At 38.8% G+C, this 12,466-nt stretch overlaps 1 non-coding gene across 1 annotated transcript; it reads left to right on the forward strand.

The window, feature by feature from the left end:
- The first annotated feature begins 6,012 nt into the window (after nt 1-6,012).
- On the forward strand, nt 6,013-6,119 carry LOC141637755 (small nucleolar RNA R71). Its single transcript, XR_012541890.1, has one exon. It is a non-coding gene; the product is annotated as a small nucleolar RNA R71 (small nucleolar RNA).
- The last annotated feature ends 6,347 nt before the right edge of the window (nt 6,120-12,466 follow it).

Here is a 12,466-nt window from a genome sequence, read left to right on the forward strand (position 1 = left end):
ATTCCAACACTTGACAATTTTCAACTTTTTGCATTTCTTTTTGAACATTTTCAAAGTCACCCCATATGTAGTGAGGGTGCCTTATATTTGAAGCTTTAGGAGTCTATTTTTGCTCCTCTTTTCATTTGATGCAATTTTGCAAACTTTCTTTCACTTTTCATTTCATTGAACTCAAATCAATTTCTTTTTGTGCCCATTCCCTTTGATGACAAAAATGTGGTAGAACATGGATGATGGATGCATGGTTTCAAGGGTCACCTTGGAATAAACGGTAGCCAAGGAGTTATCACACCACAAGGTACTCTTGACTAGGCCTTAATCCATGGGTCAAAAGATACTAGCATGACACATCCTAGGGTGTTTTACAAGTATTCTAACAAGCAAAGTCTTAATAAGAAAAAGCATCTACTAGGGCCTATATACACTTGTCAAGCTTCCCAAGTAGACGGTTTTACAAAATTTTCTAACATGCAAACTACATGCCATGATGCAACTATCATTTATACATCCTAATGCATATGATTCTACCAACTAATATGACATATAAACTAAATGCAAGTCCTAAATTCACATTGTTATACCGCATCAATCAAAATAAAGCCACATAGTCATTAACATAAAGAGGAAAAAGGAGATTGGAAAGATCATACCATGCGGTCTTCAATATCCTCATGTCTCGGATGTGGCGTAGTCGATCAATGTGAACAAGGATAGAACAAACACAATATATACAAGACTACACTACAAAGGAAATAAACTTGTTTTTGGATTTTTAAATTTTTTTGGTTTTTTCGAAATTTTTTAATTTTTTTGGGTTTTTGAATAAAAGTTAAGTTAGAATTCCCATCCCCACACTAATATGGGCATTGTCCTCAATGGCCAAAATGATGGGAAATTATGCAAGTATGATGCATGAATTCTACACTAAATGCAAGCTACACTAATCTACACTATATGATGCACGGGTTTTTGTTTATGACGGAGAGCGTAATTTAGATTACCTCCCATTGCGTATGCATGTACTTCCCCAAACCGAGATAGACATTATTTCTAATGTCCTAAAGTCGGGGGTAGTTCATGCACACAAGATGCTATGCATGAAACTAATTGTCATTTTGGATTTTCAAAAGTGGGAACAATAAAATAAGAACACCTCAATGGGGCTGAGGTGTTAGTCCTCTATGTTGCTAGGACTCTCCAACCATGATCAAGATAAAATAAATAAAACAAAGAAAGAAGTAGACAAACCTCAAGAGGGTAGGAGCCTCTAAATTTTGCTAGTCTTCCACCATATCATCATTGTCATCATCTTCCTCAATAGAAGTGGACTCATCACCACTTCCCTCTTCACTTCCTTGCTCACTCCCTTCATCACTTCCTTCATCATCTTCTTCTTCTTCATTTACCTCTTCAACAATGCCCTCATCATCAACAACCTCATCACCGACAACCTCATCGTCACCCGGTCTCTCACCCCTAGATGCACCTGGAAAGAAGACTTTCCTATCCGCCCAACTAGGCAAAGGACATGAAGGATCAAGTAGTCCTTGCCTAGCTAAATGAAGGAGGGGTGGATATTGTGCTAAGTATGCATCTTCCCGATCTTTATAAGCTTGTTTGTGCATCTCTTGCATAAGTAGAGTCATGTAGTCATTACCCACTTCAACACCTTCGGGTTTGAACTCTTGATATTTGAATGGATAGGGTGGTGTGACAATGGAGGAGGAGGGCATTTCAATTTCGCCCCTTTGTTGACGGATGATGTATTCGGCTTCTTTTGAGAGGGGGAGAAGGTAATTGGTCCGATGGACACTCAAACGGCATATCTTAGAAGGCAAAGTAAAAGATCTAGCATCATTGGTGAGCCACCCATATTTGGTGTCAAGGGGATTATATGTGACCCACTTGTACTTGTTAATCATGGCATCCATGTCAATGAGATGATCCCCTTTTTTCGCCACATACTTGCTATCCTTGTTGAAATTCGGATCAAAGTACTTGGCTAAAAGAGTAACTAGACCTCCATTTACGATAAAAGCGGTGCCTTGCTTTCCACAATCAACATTGAGCCATCTTTCCACCAAAAGCCTTAGAGCATTGTAAGGCTTGGTGAATTCCCTTCCATTATTTAAGGCCGACTCAAGTAGAATACAATCGAGCTTGGTAAAGTGGTTAGTGTCTTTTCTTGCAATGATAGTATTCCCGATGACCTTATGCCACACTCTAATGCCCGGATGGTGGACTAATAGAGCGCGACAAGCATGAAAGTTCTCAAATTTCTTCCCGAAAATCGCCTCCCAAAGAGGAGCGGGGTCATATTTTTCGGGCTTCTTGTAATAACGAGGTGTATCACTAAGACCTAATGCTTTACTCAAGTCATTAAAGGTGATGCGCCTATTCACATTGGCAAGGCGGAACTCGATGTGTTCTCTAGTCTCTACCTTAGTTACTTTCAAAGAACTCAAGAATTCTAAGGTAAGGGAGGGGTATGTCAATTCTCTTGTAGCAAACAATTTTCCCAACCTCATGGCTTCAAAGAAGGCTTTTGTTTGTTCAAGGACACCCAATTTGTTCAAGGCATCTTCACATATGAATTTGGTGGGTAGAATGGATTTTCTAGCATACTTGGCAAATTTATCCCTATGGGAGTTAGAAATGAAAATTACCTCCGGATAGTTTGATAATTGAGCAATTTCCGGAGTTGTTGATGTTGTTGCTTCCAAGGGAGGATTTTGTTGTTGTTGAACTTCCAAGTTTGCACTAGTAACCACCATAGCCATTAAAGCTTTCTTTGCTTGAAGACATTGTTGCCTTGCCTTAGGTGCCTTTGTTGATCCTTTTGTTCTTGCCATCGATGATTATACCAAGAAAAGAGTGAAAATCTTCAATTTCCAATTATACCCAAATCGATTTTAAGATGAAAGGCTTTTCCTTTGTAATTCAAAAATCGACTCAAAGGTTGAAGATTTTGGTGCTTCGATTGATTATTGTTGGAAAAGGAGCGATTAATTGTTGTTATAAGGAAGTTTGGATTTGATTTTGTTGAATTTGGTTGAGGAAATCTTGTTTTGGTGATGGAGAGGATGAGGGTTTTGAGTTTTGGGGTTTATGGGTAGTGTTTTGAATGAAGGAATGAATGTGGGAGGGGTATTTAAAAACACCCGAAAATTTTGAACTGCAGGGGAAGACGGGCGTTTTTCCTTCGGGACGCTCGGATTTTGCTTAATCTGGGTTCAGGATTCTCAACTAAAGACGGGCGACTTTCAGCTGGGACGCTCGGATTTTTCAGTTGCAGGACGAGCGGATTCTACTGAAGACGGGCGGATTCTGATACAGCAAGCTTTCTTATTTTTCACTGGCAGAAAGACGGGCGTCTTTCTGCAAAGACGAGCGGATTCCTTAAGACGAGCGTCTTCTCTGCTAGGACGCTCGTATTCTTTAACAGTCCCAAAATTTCAATTTTACAGCTCAATTGGACGGACGGATTCTGCCAAAGACGTCCGGATTCCCATAAGACGAGCGGATTCCCCTTGAGGACGCTCGGATTCTCCCTGGTCTACCCGGATTCAGTTCCATCCGTGCATTTGCATATCCCGTGTCATTTTTCATTCTTTAAATCTCGTGTTCCTCATTATACGGGCACTACAAAGGCATGAATAGCCTAGGCAATTGCTATCTCCACACTAAGCTAAAGCACTACACATCAATAAAATCATTAGTCCCTCCCTCACTTCTCTCAAAAAATGATAATTATCTTGATCAAAGCATAAAAATCCAAAAATGACAAAAATGCAATGTAAGAATTAAAATGCAAGTTAGGGAGTTAGAGATATTTACAAATGGTGGTTTGGAGAGGACTCCACCAAACTCTCATCCTTAGTGAGATGTCATGGGGGCATGTCCAAGGTGTTGTTGATGTTGCTCAACACCTTGAAAAAGTAGTCAAAAGCTTGTTCGTTGTCATGATAAAGATCCTCAATAGATCTTTGCACTTGTTGTCCTTCATGTTGGTCTTGATCGATAGCATTACTAATATAGGGATTGAAAATCCCTTCAAACTCATCGTCCCAAAGACCACAAACTTCATCTACTTGGTCACTAAAGATCTCTTGAGTTGATAGAGACAACTCTCCCACTTTCTTGTCTTGGCCAATGAGGCCATCCTATTCATTGCTTGACTTTGGTGAGCTTTTCAAGCTCTCTTTGTTACAATTCACTTGCTCTTTGAATGGAGCATCATCAACTTTCTTCTTCCATTGGAATTCCGACTTCTTCCTATCATCCTTCCGGCTATAATGATCAACCATAAAACATGGTTCATGCAAACGGGGAGCTCTCATGGTCTTCTCAAGATTGAAAGTTATTCTCTCATCTCTCACTTCTAGAGTGAGCTCTCCATGCTTCACATCAATTACCGCACCCGCGGTGTGTAAGAAAGGTCTTCCTAGAATGATTGGAATGTTGGAATCTTCTTCCATGTCAACAATGACAAAGTCCACCGGGATGAAAAATTTCCCAACTCTTACGGGAACATCTTCCCATATCCCTAATGGTGTCTTTGTTGATCTATCGGCCATTTGGAGCGTGATATTGGTGTATTTAAGCTCTCCCATCCCTAACCTTTTACTCACCGAGTACGGCATAACACTCACACTAGCCCCTAGATCACATAAGGCTTTGTTGATCGTGGTGTCACCAATGGTGCACGGTATTGAGAAGCTTCCCGAATCTTTAAGTTTTGGAGGTGAACTCCCTTGAAGGATTGCACTACTCACCTTAGTGAAGGCGATAGTCTCAAGCTTCCGGATTGACTTCTTCTTTGTAAGGATGTCTTTCATGTATTTTGCATAGGCCGGCACGTGATTGATTAATTCCGTAAAAGGAATCGAGACTTCCAAATTCTTCACAATCTCCATAAATTTTCCAAGTTGGTCATCAAATTTGGGCTTAGCTTGACGACTCGGAAAAGGAAGTCTAATCAGAATGGGCTTCTTCTCCTTGACCTTGTCTTCATTTTTCTTTGAAAATTCTTCTTTTGATGGTTCTCCATCCTTGGAGTTTTGCACAATTTCTTCCTTGTCACTAGCTTCCACAACTTCATCTTCAACTTGCTTCTTCGGTGCTTCATACCTTGTACCACTCCTCAAGTGAATGGCACTAACCGTTTCATGTCTTGGGGGATTACTTTGAGGTGGTAATTGCCCCTTTTGTCTTTGTGAGCTTGAAGATGCTAGTTGAGTCAATTGGGTTTCCAACATTTTGGTGTGGGCTAGGATGTTGTTAATGGTGATTTCCTTTGCTTGACTATCGTTTTGCATTTGAGTGAAAAACTCTTGTTGGTTCTTTTGCATTTAGAGGACCGCTTTTTGAACATCAAAACCTTGGTCATTTTGTTGATTGTATGGAGTTTGATTTTGGTAACATTGGTTTTGGTTGTAAAAGGGTCTTTGATTTTGGTTTCTCATGGGAGGTGGGGTGTATGTTGGTTGAGGGTTTTAAACATTTTGGCTTTTGTATGAGAGATTTGGGTGGAATTTGGTGTTTTCATTGTAATAATTGGAATAAGGGGTACCACTCTTGTATGCTTGAAAAGCATTCACTTGTTCATTTGTTCCCCTACATTCACTTTGGTCATGTCCCAAAGTTCCACAATTCTCACATATCCCACTTGGGATTGATGAAGATGCCGTCATGGCATTAACATGATGCTTTGGAGATTTTGAGGCTTCTTCAAGTCTAGCCATAGCTTTTTCAAACTTCAAATTGATGGTATCAATGTCAGCACTAAGTTGAGCACCCAATTGAATAATGGAGTCCACTTCATGCTTTCCTCCTCTAGTAGCCTTGCGAGGTCTACTATATTGTGAGTTATGGACCGCCATTTCCTCAATCTTGTTCCAAGTTTGATTGTCGTCAACTTCGGTGAACATTCCATTTGATCCCATGTTGAGAATGTTTCTTGAGTCTTCATAAAGACCGTTCCAAAATTGTTGTACCAAGAACCACTCGCTAAGTCCATGGTGAGGACATGAGTGGCAAATTCCTTTGAATCGCTCCCAAGCTTCATACAAAGATTCTTCATCTTTTTGCTTAAAGCCCGTAATTTGAGCTCTTAGCATGTTAGTCTTCTCCGGTGGATAGAACTTTTTGTAGAAAGCTAGAGCCAACTTCTTCCAAGAATCAATTCCCAGAGTAGTCTTTATCAAGGCCTTTCAACCATTGTTTTGCAGTGCCAATTAGAGAAAAAAGGAAATAAGACCCATCGAATTTGGTCTTGAGTTACACCGGTTTGAGAAATCACATCACAATAGTCACAAAAAGTTTCCATATGAGAATGAGGGTCTTCACTAGGCATCCCCCCAAATTGGCTTCTTTCGACTAATTGGATAAATGCGGATTTGACAATAAAATTTACGGTTAGATGTTGTGGTGTGGGAGTACCATTGGGTAGGTTCTCCTCGGTGGGTACGGAATGTGATGAAAACTTAGGCATTGTGGGTTGATTTTGTGTTGGATTTTGTGTTGGGTTCTCCTCACCTTCTCTTGCAAAAGGGTTGATGAACTCAATAGTGTTTGGTTGAATATGTACAACCTCACCAATACCTCTCAAAGTTCTCCTAGCAAGTCTTCTATTGTTTGTCAAAGTCCTTTCAATTTCGTGATCAAAGAGTAACAAGTTACCTTGTGATCTTCTAGACATGCAAATAATCAAACAACTCGAAAATAATTAGAACAAACCTTGAGGAGTTTTACTTCCCCCAAGGCAAAGAAAGACTCAACTAATAACAATATAAGAAAATCTAAATCAAGTTAACACCGTCCCCGGCAACGGCGCCATTTTTGGTCGTGTTCCCTTTTGAGGGTTTAGTTTTCAGTACCTGTCGTTAGGAGCACCTAGACCAAAACACAATTTATAACTTCACAAACAACTCTACAATTAGTAAAGAGGCAAGTAAAGGTCGGATACCAAGGGACGGGAATTGAGATGAGATTTTCTATTGCAACTAGTGGCGTCTAAGGGAGTCACAATTTGGGGTTTGAAGTAGAAGATCACTAAACTAAATAGCAATGAAAGTAAACAAGCAAGATGATTAAAAAGGGATGTAAACAATTTATAAAAGGCACTAGGGTGTCATGGGGTCATAGGGGATTCATGGGAATTGATCATACAAACATATTCTCAAATTATAGGCAAGCAATTATTGTTGTGATGGATCGAGTTGGTTTATATCTTACAATCCTAGGAAAGTTTGGGTCCCGGAGCCAAATCGATTAGATTGTACAACACCTACAAGTCGACTTAATCTTCCCTACTCAACAATATGCATGGTCTAATGAGACTCGAGTTGGTTTATGTCTTACAAGTCTCATTGAAAAGATAGGTGATGGGTAAAAAAATGCAAGGATTCATAGGCTCACATTTCATCAAACATAACATGTGCATAAGTTGAGATCACAACAAGCAAGCAAATAAACTATGAAAACATATTAAATTAAGCATGAATCATTCCCCATGTTGGTTTCCCCTAATTACCCATTAACCCTAGCTAAGGAAACTACTCACTCATTATCATGTTGAATATTCTAGCAAGGTTGTCAATCATACCAACAAAGTGAAACATGATGAATAAATAAAGATAATTAACAATAATTAAAAAGGGATTAAGAGAATTATACCTACTAATGATTCCAATAATAAAACAAAGAATAATAGAAGTACTTGATGCTTGATTGGAAGGTTGTCAATCTCCCAATAATAACCCAAATAATCTTCAATTACCCAAAATAAAGGATGAACAAGAGAGAGATTAAGGAAATAAAACTTGTATTAAAACTTGATTAAATGTTGATTACAAGATTAAAGAGAGATTTGATTGATATTAACTACACTAAAGATTGCTAAGAAGAACATGCTCTTCTAATTAGACTAATGGGGTATTTATAGTGGGGATTAGGTACATAAATTAGGGTTAACTAAGGGCTTAAATGACGAATAAGTCCTTGAGGAATTGCCGGTCTCTAGGGAGACTCCGGTCTCCTTTTTTCCGGTCTTAGAAAAAGATGCGCATCCTTCCTTGAAGCTTGTAGAAGACGAAAAGGCTGTTAGGGAATCCGGGCGTCTTAGGCATGGGACGGGCGGATTTGGGTGTTTCTGGACGGGCGTCCAGAAGAGGAAGATGGGCGGGTTGGTGGTGTTTTGGACGGGCATCCACAGAGGGAAGACGCTCGGATTGTGGGTGCTGGACGGGCGTCTTGTGGACAATCCGCCCGGATTGTCTTACAGCTTCGTTCCTTCTTCTTTTCTTCCTTTTTCTTCATAGAATCCTTGAGGATTTCCTCGGGGATGCAAGGATCTTTTCTCATCATTGCCCATCTACTATAGTATGTATAAAGGCCTTCTAATCTTGTCTCTCCTTGATGCTTGGTCATTGAATTCAATCAATTTAGCTTCATTTTGCCATGAAAATGCAAGGTTTGCACTCCTTTCCTACCAAGGACACAAAACCTCAAAGAATATGCAAAACAAAGGACTAAAGACAATAAATGACCCAAATATGCACTAAAAAGTATGGGAACAAGGCTAATTCGGGGACTAAATGTGCTTAAATTATGGTCACATCAGAATTGTTCTCATTTTTCATTATTATTCATTTCACTACTCTACTATTTTTCTAGTGTGAGAAAAATACAACCATTCTCTACAATTTGTGAAATAAACTTAGAGAAAGAAACCTCACAAAATTATTCCTCTTGGCCGAAATTCTCAAGGGCCAAAATCAATATTTTGTGTCAATTTTAAGTTAGATTTTAATTAATACTAGATCATATTAATTATTATTAAGGGTGTTGCCTTGGGTATAATTCCTTGGGAGAGATTCTAAACTTGAATCTTGTTCATCCATTGTTGGAAAGCTCAAGAACAAGTGAAGGTAGGAGACCTTACTTGTGCCCAAATGGCCGAAAATAAGATGGTGAGAAATCGATTTTTCCATCTCTTTTAATTAAGTTTGAATGCATAAGATCATGTATTTATTTTATGACCAAATAAATTAATTTATATATGAATATGTATAGTTTTGAGTTTAAAGAAACCTAACAACTTCCTCATCATTCATTTATACCTCTATATTCCTTCTTACGGGCGAGATTGTTTCTTGCTCCGTTCTGTTCAAGGACGTACTTGTCAGTATTTATAAGTGCATATTTTATACATTTTAACCCCCTATATTAGCTTGATTTTACATGTCTTTAGCACTTATATTAAGTGTTCTATAGCTAATATTTTCATTTCTAGTTGTTTTGGATGTTTTGACATATTTTGTAGGGAATAAGCTTTTTGGAGCTAAAATACTACGAAGTGCTAGACATTGCAAGCTAAAAGGAAAGAAGACCAAATGGACTTAGGATTGGATGTTGTATGGACTTTGTACTTCAAGTTGCATGGATTTTTGCATGGGAATTTGTTGGATCAATTAGCAAAATACAAATGTGATCAAATATCCAAGTCAAGCCCAAATTTGCAAGTCAAAAGTCAAGGGGAAAGCATGGGATTCCAAAAGTTCTTAAGATGCCAAATGCAAGCATTAATCGGGTGATTAATCGCACAATTAATCACCCACATAGGATTCTCCAAGTTATTAAGAGGGAAATTAAGGCAAACGGTAGAGAAACACACGACCTCGATCGGGGCCACCCAACCCCGATCGGGGCCGCATGCATCTAGAAAAATTTACGTTTCCTTCTCCTCTCCTATAAATAGGAGAGGTATTCCAAGGTTTAGGGCATCTCATTTTTTTTCACGTCCAAGTATACTTACAAAAGCCTCAAGCATTATAATTTCTCTCATTAGTTTTCTCATTTTAGTTTACAATTAGTTAATCATTCCATTAGTTAATCTTTCAACATTTTGTACTTCAAGATATTCTCAAGCATTTGATATTCAAGCTTTTGGTTATTTGTTATTTGTTCTTCCATATAAGTTCTCCTTTATAAGGTATTTCTAATTTCAAGTTTGCAATTTACTTTATTATTTTAGTTACCACATAGTTATTATAATCAAGCATTTCATTTTACATTAGCATTAATCCTTTCACATGTTATATCGTCTAATTTACATAAATCAAACAACCATGTTTAACATTTCTTATAATTTAGTTTACAATTTACATTTTAGTATGAGTAGCTAAAGTTCCTAGTCTAAAGGCTAGGGGAGCCATGCAAAATCAAATGTATAACATGTTTAAATAAGTTTATAATAATATTGTTCAATTGTTTCCATCACATGTTTGCATTGTTATGTTTAATCTTTGATTATCGGCCGTAGTCGTAGATTAAATTTGTTCATTCGTTCTAAAGTCGAGAGACACGGAATTGAATTAGATTAAGCATGTGTGGTAGGACGACCTAGTCATGGACGAGAGTTTTTCTAGGACCCGGTCTATGGTTGATACTAATGCCGTAAGATGGGTATCTCTAAGCCTAAACAATTGACAAAATTATTAGTACCAAATTTATCATGTTCATATGTTTACCTTTGCATGAGTGACCCGAACCCTTTAGACTCATTTTTATTATATTATTTACATCGCAATTTTTATTAATCATCAACCAAACAAACCAAACCCAAAATCGAAGTCGACCTTGATAAAAATCTATCCATAGCAATTCACGACGTAATTCCCGTTTCCTTGTGTTCGACCCCTATTACTACATTAATTTGTGTCTAGGGAATTTATCTTTGCATAGGTACGCGATAAGCCTATCAAGTATTGCAGGGGCGATCCTTCCTGCCGATCTTATCCAATTCAAACTAGGGGACTTTGATGTGATTTTGGGTATGGATTAGTTAGCTCGATATGATGCTAGGTTTCAGTGCCGTGATCAGAAGACCGTGATTAAGAGTCCTACGGGTTCGAGGGTTTCTTATCAGGGTGTTAGAGTTACACCTATTATCACGTGCGTTTTTGCTTTAAAGATGGTTAGCATGGGTAGAAAGGGTCATTGGATCTATTTGTACAGTGTTCGCGATGTTTCAGCAGAGTTAAAGTTGGAGGATATCCATGTGGTTAAGGAGTTTCCCGATGTCTTTTCTGATGATCTACCTGGTATTCCTCCTGAGCGAGATGTAGATTTATCGGTTGACTTGTTGTATGGTACTGGTCCATTTCGAAAGGGTCATCAGATCTATTTGTGCAGTGTTCGTGATGTTTCAACAGAGTTGAAGTTGGAAGATATCATATGGTTAAGGAGTTTCCCGATGTCTTTCCTGATGATCTACCTGGTATTCCTCCTGAGCGAGATGTAGAGTTATCGATTGACTTGTTGCCTAGTACTGGTACATTTCGAAAGCTCCTTATCGTATGGCACCAGCTGAGTTATAGGAACTTAAGAAGAAACTTGAAGAGATGATCGATAAAGGTTTTATCCGACCGAGTGCTTCATCGTGGGGTGCTCCAGTTTTGTTTGTCAAGAAGAAGAATGGTAGTATGCGGTTGTGCATCGACTACCGTCAGCTGAACAAGGTTATTATCAAGAATAAGTATCCTTTGCCAAGGATCGAGGATTTGTTCGATCAACTATGTGGAGCTAGTGTGTTCTCTACGATCGATCTGAGGTCTGGTTACTGTCAAATTCCGGTTCGGAAGGAGAACATTCCTAAGACTGCTTTTCATTCCAGGTATGGCTACTATGCATTTGTGGTGATGTCGTTTGGGTTGACGAATGTACCTGCCATTTTCATAGATCAGATGAACTGCACTTTCAGCGAGTATTTGGATAAGTGTGTCATGGTGTTCATAGACAACATGATCTACTCGAGAGATGAGGTTGAGCACGAGAGTCAGCTTTGTGTTATTTTCGAGACTCTGCGTACGCAGAAATGGTATGCTAAGTTCTCGAAGTGCGAGTTTTGGCTAAGGGATGTTACCTTCTTGGGCCATGTGATATCTGGCGATGGAGTTATGGTTGACCCGTCGAAGATTTGAGCTTTGGTCGATTGGGAGAGTCCGAAGAATGTGAACGAGATTCAGAGTTTCCTTGGTCTTTCTGGGTACTATCGTCGTTTTGTGCATGATTTTTCTAAGATCGCGTGACCGATGACTTAGTTAATGAAGAAGGAATCCAAGTTCATTTGGACTGAGACTTGTGAATCTGCTTTGCAGGAGTAGAAGAAGAGGTTGACTACTGCTCATGTGTTGACTCTACTAGAAGTGGGCATTGAGTTCGATGTCTATTGTGATGCGTCGAAGTCTGGGTTAGGTTGTGTCTTTATGCAGAAGGGTAAGGTTGTCGTTTATGCTTCCCGTCAGTTGAAAGTTCATGAGATGAACTATCAGACTCCCGATCTTGAGTTAGCGGCAGTGGTGTTTGCACTTAAGTTATGGCAACACTACTTTTATGGAGTCTTTTATAATATTTATACGGATCATAAGAGCTTGAAGTATATCTTCACTCACATAGATCTTAA

The sequence above is a fragment of the Silene latifolia genome, unplaced genomic scaffold (genome assembly GCF_048544455.1).
Source record: "Silene latifolia isolate original U9 population unplaced genomic scaffold, ASM4854445v1 scaffold_141, whole genome shotgun sequence".
Lineage (NCBI taxonomy): Eukaryota > Viridiplantae > Streptophyta > Magnoliopsida > Caryophyllales > Caryophyllaceae > Silene > Silene latifolia.